At 49.7% G+C, this 24,536-nt stretch overlaps 2 long non-coding RNA genes across 2 annotated transcripts; one reads left to right on the plus strand and one right to left on the minus strand.

The window, feature by feature from the left end:
* Window positions 1–19,995: 19,995 nt before the first annotated feature.
* LOC117866704 (uncharacterized) lies at window positions 19,996–20,965 on the minus strand. The gene is made up of 2 exons (XR_004642974.1): window positions 20,827–20,965; window positions 19,996–20,444 (listed from the first exon to the last, which is right to left on the minus strand). It is a non-coding gene; the product is annotated as an uncharacterized lncRNA (long non-coding RNA).
* Window positions 20,966–21,681: 716 nt separating this feature from the next.
* Window positions 21,682–22,175, plus strand: LOC117866703 (uncharacterized). Its single transcript, XR_004642973.2, has 2 exons — window positions 21,682–21,780; window positions 21,935–22,175. It is a non-coding gene; the product is annotated as an uncharacterized lncRNA (long non-coding RNA).
* Window positions 22,176–24,536: the final 2,361 nt, after the last annotated feature.

Genomic DNA, 24,536 nt, shown 5'->3' on the forward strand with positions numbered 1-24,536 from the left:
ACACGACTAGTTTGGGTATAGGGTCAACCACTAGTCAACATGACCATTCGCTAACAGTAACCTTATCTCTTTCAAAAAAAAATGGAAACTGTCAAGCGATAACTCCAAGCTTTAAAAAATGGAATATTCTTATTAATCTTGCCGTTGGTTTAACTATGCTGCGATTATAAATAACGGAGGAATTCATCCCTTCCATTTCACCCAAGCCATTCTGCCCATTCATCTTCCTCACTGTAGCCCTAGCGCCAACGCTCGCCTGAGCCTTGAGCGTCGAGTGCCACCGTCCCCTACCGCTTAGCCCCCGAGTGCATATGCAACAAAACCCTCAGGGCAGCACGAATGGAGAAGAAGGTGACATTCAGCAAGGCGGCGGAGAGCAAGAAGAGGAAGGCGGTGAAGAAGGAAAAGGAGATCCAGTTGCCGGCACTGAAGTATGGGAAGACCGACCAGACGGAGCCACCAAATCAAGCATGTGCCTAGAAGAAGTCCGTGATGAAAGAGGCGGATATCCAAGCGTATGTAGATGCCAAGCTTGTCCAGGAGCAGGACTTCATCGACTGGAGGGCTGCCTTCGGTAACCCCTGGCCACTGGAGAACTACACCCACGAGACAATGATCTTCACACACTTCGTCAAACGAGGTTTGACTCTGCCCACATCTGATTTCTTCTACAGGCTGTTGAGTTATTACAAGTTGGAGCTAGTCCACCTCAATCACAACTCGATCTTGGACATAGCTATTTTTGTGCATTTGTGTGAGGCCTTTCTTGGAATTCAGCCCCACTTCCAACTATTCTGTAAGTTCTTTAGAGTTAAGCCCCAGCCCACAATGGACCATACTGAAGTAGTCAGGGGGGGGCATTCCACTGTGGGAGCAGGTTAAAGGCTTATACTTGGACTATGAGTTGATTGACTCCCACTCTGACTAGAAGGAGAGGTGGTTCTATATTGGAAATCACGAGCCTTGACTACCCAAGGTGACCGGCCACAGCCTAGTGTGGAATAATTGATGGTTGGACGAGCCGACCCATGGGGACAGCCTTCAGCTTCCTGAGCTCCTGGAGAAGATCGCTGTACTCAAGTTGCAAGGCCTGACAGGAGTAGGCGTAGCCTTAGTTTCATGTGGAGGTAAGTACAACCCCTGCAACTGTACTGCACTTGGGGGTACGACTACTCGGGCCCCAACGACCCATCCCGGATGTCATCAGACGACTTGTCCATGGATGAGGTTATGGCACAATTGAGGCGCCTCTTCAAGCACACCAAAGCGATTCCGATGGTCGTGAGAGAACACTGCGCCACCAACCCGCCAAGCAGTGTAAGTACCCGTGGCCTCTGCCCCCAAGTACCAATTTTGTACTTGCCAATTAATAGACTTGTCTATTTAAGCAGGAAGATATTCACTTGTTTTGCTCCGCTCCTCCTCCTCCATCTGACGCTGCTCTGCGTGTCAAATAATTGCAGATGTACAGAAGGCGGTCGAGGAAGAGGAGGAGGAGGAGCGTTTTTCCTCCTTCAGTAGCTCTAATTCAGAGGCTGCTAAGAAGTTTGTTGTCAAGCCCCATCCATCAGACAAGGTAGGGTCTTCTTCTGGGACATCCACGCGTGAAGATTAAGATAATCTGGAGGCCGGATTAGCGCCACCCCCAAAAAGGAGGCGCACTATCGCCGTCAAGCGTGTAGTGAAGAAGCCGCCTACCACAGATGAAGTCCCTCCTTCGGTAATCACATATGAAGAAGGACAAGATCATGAGGATCGAGTACTCATAAGTTGTTTCCCTTACCGCCATGTCTGCTTAGTTATGACATTGGAGGATTGCAGATAGTTGGGGATGAGACAGAGGCGGAGAAGGCGACCACAGAAGTCGTGTAGCAAGAGCTGCTAGCAATCAAGGAGGTCATCAAGCTGGATGATAACGAAGAGCCTCCTATCACTAGGGTTAATCCCACCGGCGCACAGACTACTCAAGTAGTGGAGATGGCAGCCATGGCTAGCGAGGATCAAGCTGTGATCCAGCAAACCGCGCTGAAGAAGCCGTTGCCCACAGTCAAGTCCCTATGCCTGGGGGGAGAGCCCTCCTTGAAGATAAGGCGGTCCACAGAGTAAGTATTCGAGTACTAATTGCGACCTATCTTTGCTTTGCTATATATCTTGACACTTGTCGTTTTTAGGAAATCCGCCAGCATGGATATATGGGCCCTAAGTCCAAAATCTGGAGGTGATGGCAGCAGCCACTCAGCCCAAGATCTCATCCCAGAACCTGCAATTCCATCGCCAAAGAAGCGGCCTACGCCAGAAGTAGCTCCAGGTGTTGTATCCCTTGTCGCTGCGCTTATGCATGATGTCATTGCATCACTTAATGTCGCTATAGTGCTAGCCCCTGAGCTACAAGTAGCTGAGCCCATCGCGGCGACATCTTCTGCTGTGGTGGCTACACTGGTAGCCCCCAAGCTGGAGGCGAAGACCGAGGCTGAGACGGCGACTACTTCTAGAGTCGAGGCTGCGCTCGTAGCCCCCGATCTAGAAGTTGAGGTTGAAGTTGCCGAGGCTCTTCCAGTGTTAGCGTCCATCCCGCCTTCTGATGCAGGACCGTCTACTAGCTGCAACATGGCCTTTGTTTCGTTTTCCGAAGTTGGTCCCTCAACTAGCCGAGCATTGGTTCCTCTCGGTGCGCCAATCGTCGAAGAGCACAAGGAACTGTGGATAGCTGAATGGGTGGACCTGGAGAGGATCCAGCTTGTTGTTGACCCTCTGACTACCATAGAAATGGAGGCCATGATCATGGATATGCATCGCCATGTAGGAGACTACACAATGGTAAGTTTTCTCCTTTTTATCTTCAACTTGAAATTGGTACTCGGTCCTTAGATGAGTACTTGCTCTGTTTTGCAGAAATTAATCAAGCACTCCCGCCGGAAATCAGAGATGATCCAAGGCTATGGAGACACCATAATGTGGGCGCAGGCACTTAAGCAAGAGCTAGCCAAGGAGCGGCAGTACTCCTCCCGGCTACTCATGAAGTACAATGGCCAAGCTGCCAAGTGTTGCAACCTCATCCAGAAGGCTGCGGAGGAGAAGGACCGCCTTCGGAATCACAACAAGATGTTGAAGCATCGGGTGGAAGGTAACTTGTGTTCCTTATCTGGTCTTCGAGTACTGATTGTACTTTGTCAATATTGAATTGCTCCTTGTGTTTGTTCTTGCAGAGCTTCACAAGGAAAAAGAAGATCTCCAAGGTTGCGTCATGGACTGGCAGAACTCGTTCTTTAGAGTTATGGATCAACACAACATGGTGTCCACTCTATATGAGACTTTGGAGCATCGACTGGAGAAAGAGCGCAAGATGCGCATTAATGGAGAAGTCAGTCTGGTAGATGCCACAACGTCCCTCCAAGAGCGTGCAGCTGAGTTAGAGGCAATCAAGCTTGCTCTGAAGGAGCTATCAAAAGCTGCTCAGCCCATCACTGATATGGTGGAGCCCCCGACAAAAGGCATGGAGCCCCGCTAGTTGGTGGAAGTACTCAAGGAGGTGCGTGCGTAGATTACCGGGTACATCCAAAAGATGGCAGAGTTCATCTCGAAGCAACTGTTGGCAATGGTGAAGTCCTTTTATCTTCAAGCTAACTATGCTCCAGTTGAGGAGGGGATTGCCCAAGACTGCTCTGATGAGCAGTTTCAACAAGAGGTGACTCCCATTGCTAAGGAGGTAGCCGGTCAGATAGACCTTGAGTAGTTGTATGTAAAAGCAATATGTCATTGTAATATAAACATGTCACAAAATGAAATGTAAATTATTTGAAGTCTTGTCGCAATTTCTATTGCTTGTCGACTTGTTTGAATTCTTTGCTTTAGTGCATCTCCCAAACTACCCTGATAGTTGCTCGTGTGGTAGTCATGAGTGTCTGCGCACAAGGTTACTCTTGTGAGCCTCTGCGGATACGCGATGTAGAGTACACTTACCCTTTCTGTGGAGTGCAAGTACTCGGGTATCTGGGTATTCAGACTCTATAGGCGAGTAGACTCTTCAGAACTTCGTTAACTAGAGCCTACCTTTACAACCTCTCTGGGTTGTTCGGGTGTTGTGCTCCGAAGACCTGGAACTACAGACTTGTTATTACAAGATGCAACTAGACTGACTTGTCTAGATAAGAACTCGGGTAGTATAGCTAACTCCCAAATTGGCTGACGGCTTCTTTTGTGAAGACCATCGATGGACAGACTTGTCCAAGGAGCTGACTAGTTTAGGAATTTTGTGTTGGAGGTATGCCCTAGAGGCAATTATAGATATGATGATATTCCATTTGTATCCATGTTTTATATTGTGTTCCTTGAATATCCATTAAAGGCTACTTGAATTGATTTGCAATTATTTGAATTGTATGTGCAACTCTTTACTTGTATGGTTATTCTAAAGTTGTCCCTAGTCGAAGTTCATGTGAGGACACACATGAATATTAGACTAGTACATGTATTAGTTGATGACTTTGTTTCACAACTCATGGACATGGAGATGTCAAACTAATAATGTAGACACATGTAGAGACATGTGTTAGGACTGACCCAACACGAGAAGTAGTTCTCTCTTTACACAAATGTACACTTTGTCCTTAGACCTGAGATTGTCGCATGTACTCAAGATGTGATCGTCTTACTTAGGGGCTATCAAACGCTACACCGTAACATGGTAGTTAAAAAGGTAGGTTTCGGGTTTGTCAAGAAGCATGCTGTGAGACATGGTCAAATCAAGATGGGATTTGCCCCTCTCTAATTGAGAGTGATATCTCTAGGCCCCTCGAGTGATCGGATCCAAAAATGCATGGCCATGCTACGTACGGTTAAGAGTTAACCTACAAAGGGATTCCGAATCACAGGATCAAGAAAGAGCGGTCGGCTTGGAGCTAGACCAAATATCGTGAGGCAAAGGGAGTAGCAAGTACGTGATGTCATGACGGTTCGTCTGATATGATCTTCGTGTGCGTATAGGAGTTGGCACGTCTTGCTAGAGGCCGCTACCGACTATTGAGCGAGTAGGAGTACTTGGGCTATGTCTATACGTATCCGAACCTATAGGGTCACACACTTAAGGGGTTGGAAGCCCAATTCGGATGTCATCCGAATTGAATCAAGTTTAGGAGTACTAATAGGCCTCGAACCCAGAGGCCCGTCAGGAACCTCTATAAATAGAGGGGTGGGGGCGCCCTAGGGTTTCATCCTTCCTTTTGGCCGAACCACAGCTGCCGCGCCTCCCATGCCCTCGCTTGTTGCAACTCGCTGACCTAGCAGTCCGGCTTGCGACACTTCCTCCCTGCACATGTGGATACCTTAGAGGTGTTGCACCTGTAGCACTTGGACGAGCCGCCGACGAGCCACGACGAGCCGCCGACGAGCCACGACGAGCCGACGACGAGCCGCGGCACGAGGATGACCTCGCTGTACGTGGACGAGCTGCTGAGGAGCTGCTCAATGTCGACGCGATCAACTACGTGTTCGACTTTTTGTCCAAGGCACATATGGACAATTTTGTCCAACGATTTATATAGGTCGAGAATATCTATGCGAAGACTTGTGAATACAAGGCGCGAGTTGGGCGATAGTACTAGAAGGAGCTGAATAGCTCAGCGAACTTTACTTTTTGCAAGCCGCAATCAGGTAGTGACTAGTCATTTTATGACAAAAAATAACTCTGCTTTATTAAATTGTAATTTGTACAAGTGAGGCCGATGGCCAATTTTACATGAATATGTAAACTATGGGTAGAATCAACACAGGTGTTCGATGTTCCACGAGTTGTCGACTTCTTTACCAGTGAGAGTTTGGAGCTTGTACGACCTAGGTCTAGTGACCTTGGAGACGATGAAAGGACCCTCCCATGGCGAATTCAGCTTGTTCGGCCCCTTGGTATCTTGAATACGATTTAGAACCATGTCGCTTGTATTGAACGAATGTTCTTTGACGTTGCGATCGTGGTAGCGATGAATTCCTTCAAGATATCTTGCTAACTGGACGAGTGCTGCACAACAAGCTTCTTCGAGGCTGTCAACTCTAGACGCCTTGTTTCTTCTGCCGCACCCTCCGCGTACTGCTCGACTACTGGAGATTTCCACATGACGTTGGTGGGGAGGACGACTTCTGATCCGTAGAGCCAGAAGTAGGGTGAGTCCGCTATAGGCTTGCATGGCTGGGTGCGAAGCCCCCAGAGGACATTGGGTAGCTCCTTGAGCATTGCCTCCTTTGGTATTTCCAATGTCGTGTAGTCTTTTCTTTAGAGCCTCCAGTAACATCCTGTTGGCGTGCTCAACCTGGCCGTTGGCCCATGGATGAGCGATAGAGATGTACTAGACGTCGATTCTGCTATTCTCACAGTACTCCCAGAACTCGTGATTGTTGAAATTTGAGCCTAGGTCTATGATGATGTGATTGGGGAAGCCGTAGCGATGGACAATCTCATCGAGGAAGTCGAGTACTCTATCTGCTTTGGCGCAAGTCACCGGCTTCACCTCGATCCACTTCGTGAACTTGTGGATCTCCTCTAGTATGTCCTTGCCATCTTGTTGTGAGACACACTTCATGAATACTCCTTATAATGTGGCTCATCTGTGGAGCTTGTCACCGACTAGTACGTAATTTTTGCCACATCATGAGGCAACTTGTGCTCCTTGATGTAGTCGATAAAGGGGGTTCTCCAGTCAGCATCAATCATCATAACCTCTCGGTCTGGTGCATCATGACCTCGATCGGTGGTTTTTGACGGTGCCGACTTCACTATGGATGGCTTGTGTAGTTTGTGGATGAAGACCCCAGCTGGAACTTAAGCACAAGTAGATCCGAGCTTGGATAAGACATCTGCGGCTACATTGTTATCACGAGCCACATGATGGAACTCTAGGCCAGAGAATTTGTTCTCTAGCTTGCGTACTTCTTGGTAGTATGCATCCATGTTGTCCTTAAGGCGGTCCCACTCGTTGTTGACTTGATTGATGACTACCAGTGAGTCACCATAGACCAACAATTGCTTGATTCCCAGCAGGACTGCCAAGTGGAGCTTGTGCAGAAGCGCTTCATATTTAGCTTCATTGTTGGATACCTCCTAGAAGATTTGCAACATATATTTGAGTTGTTCGCATTTGGGAGAGATTAAGAGTACTCCCGTGCCGGCGCCCTATAGCTTGAGTGATCCATGAAAGTACATGACCCAATGCTCTAGGCGTTCTGCCGGTGTTGGCACTTGGTTTTCCCGCCACTCTGCCATGAAATTGACTAGTGCTTGTGACTTGATGGCAGTCCTTGACTTCAATTCCAGGGACAAGGCTCCGAGTTCTACTACCCACTTGGAGATTCTTCCTATCGCATCTTGATTGTGGAGAATTTCGCCTAAGGAGAAGTCTATGGCGATGGAGATGGTAAGCTCCTGGAAGTAGTGCCGTAGCGTTCGCGAGGTGAGTAGTATTGTGTATAGCAACTTTTGAATTGGTAGGTACCCGGATTTGGAATCCAACAACACCTCGCTAACGAAGTAGATGGGCCTCTATACTTTGTATACATGGCCTGGTTCTTGTCTTTCGACCACGATCGCCGTGCTGAAGGCATTAGTAGTCGCGGCGATATAGAGCAGCAAGTCTTCATTGGGAGTAGGCGCCATGAGGACTGGTGACTTTGATAAAAAGTCCTTCAACTATTGAAGGGCTTGATCCGTCTCCTTGGTCCACTGGAATTTATCTTGCCACTTGAGTAATTGAAGAAAGGTAGTCCCCGTTCTCCAAGTCTTGAGATGAATCTGTTGAGAGCTACCATGCATTCAGTTAGCTTCTAAACGTCCTTGATGCATGATGGGGTGTGCAATTTGGTGATGGCGGCGATCTTCTCTAGGTTAGCTTCAATTCCTCGGTGACTGATGATGAACCTGAGTAGTTTTCCGGAGGTACACCGAACACACACTTTGTTGGGTTCAGCTTCAACCGGAACTCAACCAACCTTGCAAAAGTTTCTTCTAGATCCGGAATCAAGTCGCCAGGATTTCTGAACTTCACGACCACGTCATCCATGTACGCCTCTACGTTGCGATGTAGTTGTTTCTTGAAACACTCCTAGATTACTCATTGATAGGTGGCAACCCGAAGTACATTGTAGTATAGCAAAAAGCTCCAAACGGGGTGATGAACGTAGTCTTGATTTGGTCTTCTTCCTTGAGAGCTATCTGGTGATATCCCGAGTAGCAACCAAGAAAACAGAGTAGAGCGCAACTAGCCGTCGAGTTGATGACTTGATCAATCCTAGGGAGCTCGAAGGGATCCTTTGGACAGTGCTTGTTGACGTGTAGTCGACAACCATCCTCCACTCCCTGTTGTTTTTCTTCCACACCAAGACAGAATTGGGCAGCTACCCTGGATGATAGACTTCTTTAATGAAGCCAACCGTGAGTAGTTTGGCCAACTCTTTTTTGATCACTTCTTTTATATCTTGGGCGAATCGACGTAGTCGTTGTCGTTTGGGCGTAGCTTTGGGATCCACATTTATTGAGTTCTCGATCAATTCTCTAGGCACCCCCGGCATATCTGATGGCTTCCATGCAAAGATGTGTCAATTGCTGAAAGAAGCTGACGAGCGCGTCTTCCTATTCGAGGTCCAGCCCTGAACCAATCAGGGCTGTCTTGGAGCTATCACCAGTCTTGAGGTCAATGACTTTGATATTGACTTCACTTGCTGGCTTGACCGTGGTTGCCCCCGACTTTTTCTTTGGAATCTCGAGTTTTGTTGGGGATAGTTTCTTGGAGGCAGCGAAGAATTGCATTATCAAATTTGGCACCTGAGTAGTCGCTAGCAGCTCCACGGCTTCTGTGTCGCAGTCGTATGATCTCTTTAAGTCTCCACGCAGGAAGAGTACTCCCTTGGGTCTCGGCATTCTGAGTACCATGTACACGTAATGCGGGATGGCCATGATTTGGACAGTGTAGGTCTTCCGAAGATTTCGTGATATGAAGTCTCGAAATCAGCTACCTCGAATCGAATGTACTCTGTCCGATAGTGTTCTTTGGTCCCGAAGGTAACTGGCAAAACCACTTGACCAAGGGGTACAGCCATGTTGCCTGGGACAATCCTGTAGAACGGAGAGTTCGTCGAGGTGAGCATATCCGTAACATTAAGGCCCATCTTCCTCAAAGTCTTGGCGAAGAGTACATTTAGACCACTGCCACCATCGATGAGTAGTTTCATGAGTCAAGAGCCTTCCCTTGTCCTTTGCTCCAGACATTGATAGTGATAGTGTTGGACGGGTTCTGAAATTTATCATTATCTCCATCGTCTTCGTCTTCTTTAGCCTTGCCCTTGTCATTTGCTCTAGAAGGTTCCGACAGATCTTTCATGACTCTGCGTAGGCTATAACAATCCATCATAGAGTGCTTAGAATGTGGGTGCCACGTGCACTGCTTTTTCAGGACTCTTTGAATGGAGTCATTTCTTGATTCCCGTCGCCTTTCTTGGAAGACTGGGACATCACCGTGACAGTATTGTCTGGCTTCCTCTTGCGATTTTGACAACCTGAGTAGTTGCCTTAGTTGTCATTAATGGGTCGATCATTACGGTTCTTGTCGTTGCGTTAGCCATTACTCTAATTGTTGTTGTTCTGGCCTCAGTTTCGACTACACTCAAACCTCTCGATCTCTTTGTCTTCTGCATCCGCCTATGCTTGTATCATGATCTTGAGAGATTTGATAGCTTCCAGGCATCTCCTACCAAAATCTTGGAACATTCGGCGGTCATAGAGACCATTCTGGAAGTAATCTATGGCGTCCTGCTCCATGATTTCCACGATAGTGGCCTTCTTGTCGAAGAAACGACGTCGATAGCTGTGCAGGGTCTTGCCTTGTTGCTGTTTGACTTAAGACAAGTTGATCGTGTTGCCAGGACGCTGCATTGCCCCTGCGAAGTTGTTTGTGAACGCCGCCTTGAGGTGACTCCACGTGTCGCTGGAGTTCCTTTCTAGGGATTCGAGCCATGTGAGTGGTCCTACCTCCATGCAGATAGGGAAGTAGATGACCTTGGTGTCATCGTTTCCTCCCGCCTCTTGCATCGACAATGAGTAGCACCGCAGCCATTGGACTGGGTCTTGTTTACCATCATATTTCATGATACCCGAAGGTTTAAACTTGTCGGGTAGAACCATCTTTCATACTCGTTTTGAGAAGGCAGGGAACCCGTTAGAATCTTCTCCCAAGTACTTGACTTCTTGCTCGTGCTCGCGGCAGCGCCCTTCAATGATTGTATAGGTGTTGCGGTTGTTGTTGATCTTCTGACGGAGGTCATGTAGTGAACGTTCAGGCTCTGGGTAGGGCCCATGGTAGCCACGGCCTCCTGAGTGTTCTGCCCGACTACCCTTTGCCCTATTTTGGCTTGGTCTGGCACCCTCGATTCTGGCACCCTCATCTCTGGCACCCTCATTTCTGGCACCCTCGTTTTGACTTGGTCTAGCAACCTTATTTCAACTTGGCCTAAGGCTGCTGCCATGCTGGCATGAGGTGTGTCGAACCGAGTTTATTCGGCTCTGTTGATCTAGTTGCTCGTATGCGTGCTCCGCTAGCTGAGCCATTTGCCTGGTGTACTTGGTTTGTGGCATTGCTCGAGTTATCAGGTTAATGGATGCGATGGTTGTGAGAGGAGTATGGTGCTGACACGATTGAACAGCTTCAAACGCGTGATCAAAGTCCATGATGGGTAAGTCGGCTACAAGGCAACGGCTACAATCTGCTTGTGCCGTGTTTCTTGCTCGCCGTTGATAACTTTGAGTTTCAGTTTCTTCCGCCACAACGTCGGCGGTGAGCTCATCCTGCGACATGTCGTCTGGATGATGCTCGCATCATGAATGCTTTTTTGGTGGTTCTTCACTGTCGCGTTCTTGTGCAGTCACGATGGCATGAACTTCCCACTCCAGAGAAAAACTACCCGAACTTGACATGATGATCTATGTGGGGCTGTCTTCCTCATAGATGGGAGACAGAGGAGGTCCCTCCTAGTCCGAGAGGTTGTGAAGGTAGGCGACAAGGCGTGACTTGTCGTCCTTGGCGAGAGCAGGTGACTTCATGTTAGGCCAGTAAACGAATCCGCCTTATGGTGTAGATGTAACCACCATGCCCTGTTGTGGACCTGATAAGGGAGTCTCCTCATCCAGATCCGAGTAGTAATTGGGGTCCTCGATCAAATCCGAGTTGGATTGTGATCTGGACAAGTCAGCTTGGTAGACAGGACTCGAGTTTCGAAGTCCGAATGAGAACCGACTTGTATTGTAGACTGATTTGCATGATGGCTTAAGTGCCAGCTTGTGGGAATTAATCCGACTAGTGGGAGGAGTCAAGTTGTACTCAGACTCATCCCTCAAGCCTCGGAAAAGGTTGAAAATTTCATTGAACTTTTCGACGAAATCCTCCAAAGCTTGATGATGAAGGTTAATGTTGTACTGCTTCTCCTCCGGGGATGGCGTAATGTGGCCGTGGAAGTTACCAGCGCCGTTTGCGACGTAGACCTAGGATCCAAAGATGAATGTCGCGCCCGCTTTGAACGTGACGGTGGGCTTGATGATGACTTGAGCCATTGAGTTTGGCAGTAGATTCTCAGCGAGATCCCCTACCTGGCACGCCAGCTGTGGGTTTTTGGACCTGATAACCTACCGAGGGGGTACCTGAGGTAGTGTTTTATGCGTAGGGCTTGCCGAGATAAGGAACTCGAAGGTGAACTCGAACACACGATTTAGACAGGTTCGGGCTGCTTATGCGGCTTAATACCCTACGTCCTATGTGTTGGTTGTGTTGTATTGATTGAACTTGATTGCATGGGGTCCCTGCCTCGCCTTATTTTGCTGGGGGAAGGGTTACAGTTCGGTTGTTTACAAGAATACTTGTCGGATTCGACTAGTGAGTCCTACTCTAATTGCTACGAGTAGTTTCCTAATCCTCGACTAGTTCTTATCCTCCACGTAGACTACGCCGTCCTGCACCTAGTCTCCATGTTTGACACGTCTTTGTGTACAACCCTGTATCTAGGATTGTCCAAACTTCTGGTAGGCCCATAGATGTATGGACGACAGAGGCCAGGAGCCGTCAGGTGTTGGCCATGCCCGGGGTCCGGGGACCAGGCCGAGAGCTAGGCGCTAACTGTTGGGACCCACCGATGACTCAGCTACTATTGCCCTAGACACAAACACTTTCCTTGAGGAGGTGTGTCCCAGGGGTCATTTGTTGTGATCAGGTATTTCAGCAGAAAAAAGTTTTAAAATTGCTATTAAAAAGGGCACATGCTAAGAAGTTTAACATATGACTAGAATTAATATTAAACTGATAAATGGATAGACCGGTACATAGGTGGGAGCCCTCAGGCAACTATCCTGAGGATGAACATCCTGAGGCAGTTGTCCTTGATGCCTGAGCATTGGGACCCCTCACACTATCTACGGGTAGAACTTACGGAGGTGTTCGATGTTCCAAATGTCGGGCACCCCTCAACTTGATGGCTCCTGGCCACCATACTTCCGTCACCCGGAAAGGCCCTTCCCACATGGGGGATAGCTTGTTCTTGCCTTCTCGGGACTGGAAGCATCGCGGTACCAAGTCCCTAACTTGAAGTTCCCATGGCCGAACATGTTCTTCCAGATACAAAACATCTTGTTGGCGCATGAGTTCTTGATCTTCTTCTTCGTAGGCGCGTACCCTCGGGCTCACTAGGGTTAGCTCCAAGGGGAGGACTGCTTCTGCCCTGTAGACCAGGAAGAAAGAAGTTTCTCCCATGGCCCTATTAGGGGTTGTTCGGTTGGCCTATACCACCGCCGACAACTCGTCGATCCACCCGGTAACATGTTTCTTGAGCTCGATGTAGGTTCTCGACTTTATCCCTTTAAGCACTTCCGTGATGGCCCTTTCTGCTTCAATGTTGCTCCTGGGGTGAGCAATAGATGCGAAACACAACTTGATGTTCATATCTTCCCAATAATCGCTAAAGAGGACACTGGTGAACTGCATCCTGTTGTCGATGATGATTCTGTTGGGCACGCCAAAACGAGCCACTAGATCCCTTATGAACTTCAGGGCTGAACCTTTGTTTGCCTTGACGACCGGTACCACCTTTGGCCACTTTGTGAATTTGCCCATTGCGATGTGTAGCCACTCGTATCCTCCGACTACCTTTAGGAATGGTCCCAAAATGTCAAGCCCCCAGACCGCGAATGGCCATGAAAGGGGTATGGTGTTGAGTGCCTGTGCTGGTTGATGAATCTTCTTTGCATGGAATTGACATGCCCTGCAGTGTTTAACAATTTTGGCTGCGTCCTCAAGGGTTGTCGGCTAGTCAAAACCCTACCGGAAAGCGTTCCTAACAAGCGTGCGGGAGGAGTGGCACCCGCACTCGCCCTCATGGACTTCGTTGAGGAGCTCGCCGCCCTCTTCCTGGGATATGCACCTCAGGAGAACCCCATCCGTGCCGTGCAGGTATAGATCCCCATCTATCATGACGTAGCATTTGGACTGTCGTGCGATCCTTTCTGCGATGACATCATCCTCGGGAAGGATGTTTTCTTTTAGAAAGCTATGGATGTTGTCCATCCACGATGGTTCCTAAGGACATACAGGGAGCACAGAGCTTCCCTCTTGTGGTGAAGCCTGGGTCCTCCTGCTCGACGGTGGGGCTTCCCCTTTGCTATGGTCAGCTACCGTAGCGGTAGGTCATGTGAGCCGTTCCTCGAAGACTCCGGGAGGCAGAGGTGCCTGGGATGAGGTGAGCCTGGATAGCTCATCAGCATCCACTTTGTCCTTCCTAGGGACGTGTCGGAGCTCCAGTCCATCAAAGTGTTGCTCCATCCTCCGAACATCCGTGACGTATGCGGCCATTTGTGGGTCCGCACGTCAGTACTCCTTGGAGACCTGATTGACCACCAACTACGAGTCCCCTTTGACAAGCAGTCGCCGGATTCCCAATCTAGCGGTCGCCCGAAGCCCGACGAGTAGGCCCTCATACTCCGCCATGTTGTTGGTGGCTCGAAAATCGAGTTGTATCGAATAGCGGAGGACCACCCCCGTAAGTGACGTGAGGACCGCGCCAGTCCCCGCATCGTGCAGGGTGAGGAAGTCATCGATGTTCATTGTCCAGTATTCCAATGTCCAAGGCTCTCCGTATTCCATGTTGATGGACCCCGGGATGGTTTCCTTTTCTAGCTCAGGTACGGGAGTCTACTCGGCGATGAAGTCGGCTAGAGCCTGGCTCGTGATCATGTGGCGAGGGGCAAATTGTAGCCTGAACTCAGCCAGCTTGGTGGACCACTTCACGATTCATCCAATACCCTCCCTATTCTTGAGGATATGGACGAGAGGATACAATATCACCACCGTGATCGGATGCATCTGGAAGTAGTGCCTTAGCTTCCGGGATGCCATCACCACGGCGAACAACTTCTTCTATGCTTAGGGGTATCATTCCTTTGCATCCCGCAGTACTTCACTGATGAAGTACACTAGGCGCAACACTTTCTTGGTCTGCCCCGGGGCAGCACAGTTGGGGAGCTAGGATGGAAAACCCCTAGGGGAGCCTTCCACTTTCTACTCAGTCTCCCGAGCTTCGATCGTCCCGAGAGGGGTCTTGGTTGGAGCCGTGCTCCCGGGACCGCTGTTAGGCGCCCCCGGGAAAGGTGTGCTGGTGGTCAGCGTGTCACCCTCCCCGGAAGGCGAGTCTTGTTGGGATACGAGGTAGGCTACGCTAGCGCAAAACAAAATTTTTCTACCGCGTAAACAAGGAAAATTGTCGTATATGGATCACGGGATTACCACTCAATGCACTGGTGCGGAAGATGTAGAATCGTGTTGGGGCAGCGAAGTTGATCAGTGTAGTCGATCACGTCGACGTCGAGCAGATCCTCAGCAACTCGTCCACGTGCAGCGAGGTCCTCCTCGTGGCGCGGCTCGTCGTGGCTCATCGGCGGCTCGTCCAAGTGTTGCAGGTGCAACACCTCCAAGGTATCCACACGTGTAGGGAGGAAGCGTCGCAAGCCAGACTGATAGGTCCGCGGGTTGCAACAGGGCGAGGGCGTGGGAGACGCGGCAGATGTGTTTTCGGCCAAAGGGATGAAACCCTAAGGCGCCCCACCCCTCTATTTATAGAGGTTCCTGATGGGCCTCTGGGTCCGAGGCCCATTAGTACTTCTAAACCTGATCCAACTCGGATCATATCTGAATTGGGCTTCCAGCCCCTTAAGTGTGTGACCCTATGGGTTCAGATACTATAGACATGGCCCGAGTACTCCTACTCGGCCCAATAGCCGGTAGCAGCCTCTAGCAGGACGTGCCAACTCCTATACGCACACGAAGATCATATCAGACAAACCGTCACAACATCACGTACATGCTATTCCCTTTGCCTCACGATATTTGGTCTAGTTTCAAGCCGACCGCTCTTTCTCGATCATGTGATTCGGAATTGCTTTGTAGGTTAACTCTTAACCGTACGTAGCATGGCCATGCATTTCTGGATCCGATCACTCAAGGGGCCCAGAGATATCACTCTCAATCAGAGAGGGGCAAATCCCATCTTGATTGACCATCCCTCACAGCATGCTTCCTGACAAACCCGAAAGCTACCTTTTTAACTACCTTGTTACGGTGTAGCGTTTGATAGCCCCTAAGTAAGTCGATCCACATCTTGAGTACATGCAACAATCTCAGGTCTAAGGACAAAGCGTACATGTTGTGTAAAGAGAGAACTACTTCTCATGTTGGGTCAGTCCTAGCACATGTCTCTACATATGCCTACATTATTAGTTTGACATCTCTATGTCCATGACCTGTGAAACATAGTCATCAACTAATACATGTACTAGTCTAATATTCATGTGTGTCCACACATGAACTCCGACTAGGGATAACTTTTAGAATAACCATGCAAGTAAAGAGTTCTACATACAATTCACATAATTGCAGATCAATTCAAGTAGCCTTTAATGGATAGTCAATGAATACAATATACAAATCATGAATACAATCAGATATCATCATCTCTATGATTTCCTCTAGGGCATACCTACAACAAGTCTTGCTCCTCCCTTTCGACCACCAGTGCCGCGCTCACCACGTGGGAGGTCGCGGTGATGTACAGGAGTAAGGGCTTCTCATCTATCGGGGCGACCAACGTCGGCGGTGTTGAGAGGTACAACTTCAACTATCTTAGGGCTTTGCTCACTTCTTCGGTCCACTCGAAACGCCCTATCTTCTTGAGCAACCGGAAGAGAGGGAGCCCCCACTCCCTAGCCTCAAAATGAACCTCCCAAGAGCTACCATGCAACCGGTGAGGCGTTGCACGTCCTTCAGGTGGGTGGAAGGCTACATGCGTTCGATGGCCTCCAGTTTCTCAGAGTTTGCTGCGATTCCCCCGTTGGAGACCAGGAACCCCAAGAGTTTCCCCGACGGTACGCCGAACACGTACTTCTCCGGGTTGAGGATGACAATGTCATCGAGGTACGCTATGACATTCTGGCCCAGCTGACTCCCCAACGTGATGCGCATGGTCCGCTGAAAGGTGGGACCAACATTCCTGAGGCCGAAAGGCATCCACATGTAACAATATGTCCCCATTGGAGTAGTGAACACTATTTTCTCCTCATCCTCCCTTGCCACACTTATCTGGTGGTACCCGGAGTACGCGTCCAGAAAACAAAGGAGGTCGCACCCCGCCGTGCAATTGACGACTTGGTCGATGCAGGGTAACGGGAAAGGATCCTTTGGGCAAGCCTTGTTGAGGTCGGTGTAGTCGACGCACATCTGGAGCTTTCCGTTTGCCTTCAGCACGATGACTGGGTTAGCCAACCACTCAGGGCAGAGGACCTCCTGTATGATCCCAGCCTCTAGCATCTTGACGACTTGCTCGCGGATGAAGTCTTGCCTTTTCGGGGCTTGCCGTCGCACTTCTTGCTGTACGGGTTGCGTGTCGGGATGCGCAGCAAGTTTGTGCTTTATCACCTTCTTGGGGACCCCGGGCATGTCTGACGGTTCCCATGCGAACACGTCGGAGTTTGCCTGAAGGAAAGTAATGAGCGTGCTTTCCTATTTGTCGCCCAGCTGGGCCCCAACCTTGACGGTCTTGTCGAGGCCATCTCTGAGCTGGACCTGCTTAGTAAGCTTAGCATCATCAAGGATGATGCACTGCTTGGTTGGAGGGTGCGGGTTCTGCTTTGGGCGCTCATCATCATCAGTGGGTGTGGCAGTGGCCAGTACCTTGTAGAGCTTCTCGGCATAGTACACTGCCCCTTTCATGTCAACTTTCACCGAGATGACACCGGATGGCCCCGGGATCTTCAGGGTCGAGTAGGCGTAGTGCACTACTGCCATGAACTTCGCCAAGGCCAGCCAGCCCAGGATGGGTTGTATGGCAGGTTGAACTCTACCATGTTGAAGGTGATGTTCTCCGTCTGGAAGTTATCCCGATCGCCAAACATGACGGGCAGATCGATCTTTCCCAGAGGGGTGGTCCTTCCCTTCGTCACCTCGTAGAAAGGGTGCGAAGGGATGAGCTGCCGGGCACCCACTTGTATCAGGTGGAAGACCTAAGGTGAGAGGAGGTTGAACTTGGTGCCACCGTCGATAAGGACCATTGCCACCCCTATGTTGTAGATCGTGGGGGTGACCACCACAGAAAACTGCCCTACTCCCGCCGTGTTGTCGGGATGATCGTTGTAGTCCAAATTCAAAGGTGTGCCTGACCACTTCAGAAGTTGGGCATCGTCCGGGCAAGGCGCGGCAGAGCACACTTCCCGCAAGAGGAGCTTGGCCTTCCTCTGTGATGGCGGAGCGTTCGTCCCACCGAAGATGGTGGCGACAGCCTGTTGGGGCTCCTGAAACCCCAGACCGCCTCCTCCGGCTTCACCGTCATTGTCCCTTCGGCGATGGTCTTCCCGCTCCTTTTGGTGGTTCTCAGCCAAACATTTGACCAATCGGCATTCGGTTAGGTCGTATCAGTCGGTCTTGTCGATCTCACACCATTTGCCGCTCGCTGGACGCGCCGGTGTTGGCATTTCTTGCCATCTGTCAAATCAGGTAGTGGAGGTCGATTCCGACCCTCCGGACCCAGCACGTCGATAGCCTTCCTCTTGTTCTTTTTTGTCCCCCTGGCCCTTGCTGGGTTGGGGGCGCCTCTCTTCTTGCTGGGCGGCCGCCTCCCGTGGAGGGAGCAGGGCCTGTGCTTCAGCCTCCCAGGCGTATTTGTTGGCAAGGGCGAACATTTCAGCCACAATTTCGATATTGTGGGTCCCCTGCTTCCCCCTTAGCCGCTGGTGAGTGAGACCTTGCTTGAAAGCGACCATTACTGAAGTTGGGGTGATGCGAAGGATGGTGTTGCGGACTTGACTGAAACGCGGGATGTACCACTGCAGCGTTTCGTCGTCCCGCTGACGAACGGCGTGGAGATCGCTCTCCATGCTGGGGCAAGTGAATGAACCCAGAAAAATAACGACGAACTATTCACTTAGGTCAGCCCACGAATGAACAGATCCTGCGGGGAGCTTCATGAGCCACGACCATGCCGACCCATGGAGGGCTACATGGAAGTAGTTGGCCATGACCTTCGGTCCCCCACCAATGGCCTGAATGGCCGTCGTGTAGATTTGGAGGAACTCCTCTAGATCGATGGTGCCATCGTATTTCTCCAGGATCTCATGCCGAAACTTGGTCGGCCAATCGACCCGACGAAGGTCGGCCGTGAAGGCATGGCACCCGACCCCATAGGGACCGGCATCATTGTCCCCATCCGTATGGGTTCTCCCTTCCCGCCAAGAATCCCCCCTAGGGGCGGATCCTAATGAGGCTTGGTCTTCCGTTCGGGGTGGCTCGCGATGCATCTCCCGGCTCCGTTCCTGGGTGACTCGTGCATCTTCCTTCAAGCGGTTCCGCTCAAGGAGGGTGCGCAAGTCCTGCTGCCCGGAGCGGTGGGGGAGGAGACATGTTGGTCCTTTATGAACGGCTAGGGGATGGATGGTGGGCCGAACCGCACCCCCGTCCGTCCTGACCGGTTTGGCCGCGCGAGCTTTTGCCCAGCCCGTAAGGAGCTTGGGCCTTGCTCACTAGTTTGGTTAGATCTTCCAACCATTGCCCCACTAAGGTCTCGACTGCAACCTCCACCGGTGGGTGCCGGAGGAGGGTTGGGCGGCTGCTAGGGCGTCTCCCGGCAACAGGTTGTTGAAATCGAGGCAACGGCGGGCACGGGAGCTGCGCCGGTGGGCCGCTGCCTTGGCGCGCTTGTTCACCTCCTCTTGGAAGCGGGTCACCCAACCCACGGCGGAACGGTCTCCGCCGGAGACCGAGTGGGGAGTGTTCATGCGTGGCAGCGCTGAAGCCGCGGTGTCTAGCCACCGTGGGGTGGGGACGGGTGTCGCCAACTGCGATGCTGCCGCCCGTCGATGGGGCATTTCTTGCCTCCTGCTGGCTTCGCCATCTAAGTCACTATGGTGAGCCTGGCGACGATCGAAACGGCTCCCCATTCCCTCTGCGCAGGTGGGAAGCTTCAAATCTCAACACACCACTATCCCCCTACCTGACGCGCCAACTGACGGTGGTCAAGCACCGAGAGCGGGATTCCGGAGGGACCCGTTTTAGAGATTCGGCCTGGGGCTTAGTTCGTGCGTAGGGATTCGAGAGGCGTTTAGGGGAATTAGCGTATGATTTTGCTAAGAGAGTTTTTAGACAGGTTCAGACCACTCGAAAGCGTAATACCTCATAGTAACTAGGAAGGAAAGAATATTAAGTTGTTTTATGTCTGCAAGTGCAAGTGCAAGGCATCTACGGTAACTATCGGAATGGAGTTGTTTATATTTTCTTGGAGACATAGCATTATATGTAAAACAAAAAAGAAATTTAACGAGCATCGTGGTTACTAGTGATACGACAGGACCTGACGACAACGGCAGGCATGAGTAAAGTAAGCATGATGATGAGTAAAGCAAAGCATGATAGAAAGAGGAATAGCCATGATATTACCAATGAATTGTCATGCGCGCAAATTCCTCAATTGCATCTGTATTTATCCATAATTTCGTTGAAGGAACTCAACAACAAAATGGATTATTTCTGCGTAATACTATATCTCAAGTGTTGAACAGAAAGGCTAAAAACTGGATAACTCATCAAACTTTTTTTCTTGCTTGCAAAGAAAGACCGTGTCAAACTAGACGCAAACCGTAAGCATTGCCCGTTGCCGCTGTGTGTAGGTTTGGACATTATTTGCATCGAGTGACAAGTGCCGATAAAAAGGATCTCTGACTACTCTGTTTTTTTATGAGCTCATTGGAGATGCCAGATGCCTTTCGTGGATGCAGCGACACTCGGTCAGCATCTTCACTGGCTGGTGTGGGTTATCTGTCCTGCTGACCTGATCGGCTGATCCGACCGTCCCTTTCGTGTGGGCCCAGGCAGCGTCCTCGTCACGAAGAAAAACTGAACAAGTGATTCTTTTTTATTCTCTGACACAAACTCTTAAAAGTAGGATGGAGAATCATTTTACAGAATTATGAGAAGCTAGTTTTCTCAACTGCTAAACTCTTAGTTCAGAGAATCATTTCACTTCACAGAATCAGTAGAAAAAAATCGTTTGGTAAAACTCCTACTGAATTTAGTAGAGAACAAGCTCCAGGAGCTCCACCAAATAAGGCCTAAGTTAGTGGAGGTGAAAAAAAACAAGATTCCCTGATTCATGTCTTCCGTAATTCACTTTCAATTCTTTACGGAAGTTTATCCGTGACAAATACTTGAATTACTTTCTTAGATAATTACTTTCCACGTAGAATCACTTATAGGAGAAGAGCTTCGCCAAACATACCTCAGATATATCTAGATACGCATCGCTCAAAGTATTGGAGGCCAACCAGAGCCTCTGCGGTGTCCAGACGGTCGTGGGCCACGTGGCTGCTTGGCTTCGTGGGCTCGTCCTTGCCTCTCGAAAAAATCGAGCGCACCGGACCTCGCCTCCTCCCGTTTCCTTCGCAGTCTTCGCTTCGTCCAGCGCTGCCAGCGGCCTTCCTGCGAGCCGATGCTCGGGCTCTGGGGAGTCGCGCCCTCCTCCTTTCCTCTCCACCGCCTTCTGGCCATGACTCCGACCGGCCGCAAAGAAGGTGGAGGCACGGCGGCACCTCTGGCGCAGTGAGGCAGTCAGGCGACAGGCTGTTAGTGCCTTCCGCCCGCTTTTTCCTCTCATCTTTATCTTTTCCCAACCAGTCACGGCTCAATCCCAAACTAATAGGAGTTAGACCAATTACGTTGTACCATTTGAGATAGCTTCTACAGTTATGTCCTCGCTAGATGCTTAGCAAAATGGTTCTACACACGTGCTAGAATGAAAATATATTGATCAGTAATCAGTAAGACCAAAATTTTCTCTGAATGTCATCCCTTTCTTGAGCTGTCTGACGGTCTTGAGTGCTACAGCCCTGTGTACCTAATAGCATTGGCACATTACATGGATCCTCTTTGATGAGGAAATGCATTTAGCCTCTGGATATCCCTTTGTTCTTTATTTTATTTTCCTTTGCAAATTTCCAACAACCTGAGCTACTTGCGCACTATAAAACAGGACGTCACAAATGGTTTCTTGCGTTACAATATTACATCTGGAATTGTTTCTTCATGGCATAGCATATACTTCAGTCTTATTATATGCGTCGCTGCTGCCCAGGCAATCACGGCCGCCAAAGCCTGTATCGAGTGTGCCTATGGACATTCCTGCACTATCCTTGCATACTACCCAGGGACATGATGCCATGTTCGTTATGGACATGTGAGTGTCACCTAATAATAGTCGATTTACCCATAGTTTGACCAAAGTTATACAATCTGTTTCATACCAATTTTATGACCACAGGTTGTTCCATAGTACTCCTACTATCATTCTGCAATGTCAAAGTTGCATAATTCAGTTTTCTTCTTTCCAGGATTTTACGATTACAGCAAAGAACTATGTACCTGCCGATGGTTCATTTGATTATTCATGTAATCCTCACCTAAACTAGATACTGATGTCTACATAGTTTATATAGGGTGATTTAGTGTTCTGCATTGCAGTATTCTTTTTTCTCTTTTATTCAGCGATCAAGTGCTACTGCTGGGCTCTGTAAATTAAGATTGAACAATTGTCCTGATTGTGTTATAAAACATCAATCGTTTGTTCTATCACGTCTTTACTATAATCAGTCCTCTCACATGTCTTAAGTATACAACAAGGTAATAGTCTGAAAGGTACTGCTTACCATTTTCATTTTCCTCTGCGCCATGCCACCATAATCAGCAGCGCAGAGCTGAAACGGGCGCGGACAAAGCGCGCCACCCTTCCTAGTTATATACTACATCTGGTCAGATTCATATGTGGTTAGGACAACTACTCAACTTATATGTATCAAAAAAATTTCCATCCCAACATCATATTATAATAATAACTAGAGACAGCATCATATTATCATGAAAATAAATTTATTGACTAAGAAACTTACACTACTCTTGGGGTGACTTCATTACCACCTTTCCAAGGTGGCGGATCTAGTTTCAGAGTTTAGCCGTTTAGGGTGCTCTTCTTGAAGGGAAAAACGTGTAGGCTAGGCTAGCTGTAACAAATTAGATCTACCTAGTTCACCTAGAAAATTTGCGAGTAAAGGATACCACTAGATGCGCAGCGCAGCGGAAGAAGGGTTGGAGCAGCCGATCTAACGTAGGTGCACGTTGGTGTAGAGGAAGTAGTTGATTGCAATCGCCTCATCCTTGTCCCAGCAACGTCGCAGTAGCCGATCAGCGTAGCAGCAACAGCAGAATCGCCTCCACGGAGGCCGCACGTACAGGAGAGTAATGTCATGCGCTATGCTAGCACCGCGCGCCCGGCTAGGGTCTCAGGATTAGGCCGAGAGGAGATGGTGGATAGAGTTTGTGGCATGGTGGAATGATGCGCCCCTAACTCTACCCATTATATTTATAGAGTACATTAATGGACTTTCAAACTGCATTGTTAAGCAAATATCCTATGAATTTTTAATCCAAATTATTATGATTGCCTTTTGGGCACATCACCAATACTTCTCCTTTTTTCTTTCCTTTTCTTCTCCCTTCATATTCTTCTTTCCTTAAAAAATGGAAAGGGGAGGGGCTTAGAGTAATTCCAAAATCCCCCTTAAAACAGCCCAAAAATCTGATTTAGGGAGAAAAAGAAAAAAAACACGCTCCAACAGTTCCTCAACCTCGCTGCAAAAATACAGGTACCTAAATCCTGCCTTCGTTCCCCTGCAAATTTGTGCGAGCTCGGCGCTTCCCCAATTGCTAGAGGAGCGGAACCGCTCAGCATCATCGCGGCGGGCACCATCAAGCCGCTCATCTACAACGATGGATTATTCATCTGTTGCTCTCTGAAGATGGAGCGTTGTCCCTCCCCGTCCTCCTCACATCGGTGTTGCGCCTCCCCGCCAATGGCACACCACACCGCAACCCCAGCGGACACCCTCCTAGCCGCTCTCACCCACAAGCGGTCGACCACCCCTCTCTCCCCGGCGGTGACGCCGTTCTTCCCCGCCGCCGCTTCCAACGGCCACTCCAAGGAGCTCCACTAGGCGGACTCCAGCCCGCCGTCGAGTGCGTGCGGCTTGCCGGCCCGGACATCTCCGGCCTCCTACCTCGAGGTTACTTGCAGCACCCCGCCACCAGACCCTTTGTCAAGTGGAGCTCGGCAGGTACGTTCCATCATCGTGCAGGAGGCGCACGCCAAGCGCGGCCGCGCCATGACGACGCTGCTAACCGCGAACCCAGCCCTTGTCGCCCTATGCACCACGGGCGGCTTCTACGCTCGTCGTCAGGCTGCCAAACCGTGGTAGGGATGACCGCCGAGCTCCACCTTACTGGGACGGCCGCTGTGGTGGGCACGCCCTTCTGATGGTGGTCGGGGCTGAGGCCTCAATCGGCCGGCTTGGAGCGGCCGTATCGGGAGCAACAGGAGAGAGAGTCAATGGGAGGGAGAAAGAAGAGATGAGCAGTGAAGGGATATGATGGAGGATATCCGTAGGTGGGATTGCTGACAGCTAGGGTCCACACATGCTGATGGAGTTAGTTTTGAAGCATTTGAGAGTTTATTATCGGAGATCTGCTGTGAGGTGATATGGTTTTGGGGAAATAAATTTTAGTAGAGCCTCCAATAGATTATTTTGGAAAGGATTTTTTGAGAGACTCTTGGAGGTGCTCTTAAGCTCTGCCCAATCCGCCCCTTCCTTTGGCACTGCCACGTCACATTCGAAATTGACCTTTATCTCCATTATTGTACCCTCTAGCAAGTGACATCTGTTCCACTGACTTGACAAAATTAAAGAGCGTCACCCCTTCGTCTTTGCAATCTTTCCAGCCTATCTGAGGATGAGTGGATGACAAAGAAGCGCCGGAAAAGAAGTCTCCATCGAGAGAGAGTGTCGGCAGGTTTGTGTGAGGTAATCATTTGGAAGCGATCGATTCCATCCACCAATGTGATTCACCATTCATTTTGGGTCATCTATCATTCATCTTCCTGGA

Source organism: Setaria viridis, chromosome 8 (assembly GCF_005286985.2).
Source record: "Setaria viridis chromosome 8, Setaria_viridis_v4.0, whole genome shotgun sequence".
Classification (NCBI taxonomy): Eukaryota; Viridiplantae; Streptophyta; class Magnoliopsida; order Poales; family Poaceae; genus Setaria; species Setaria viridis.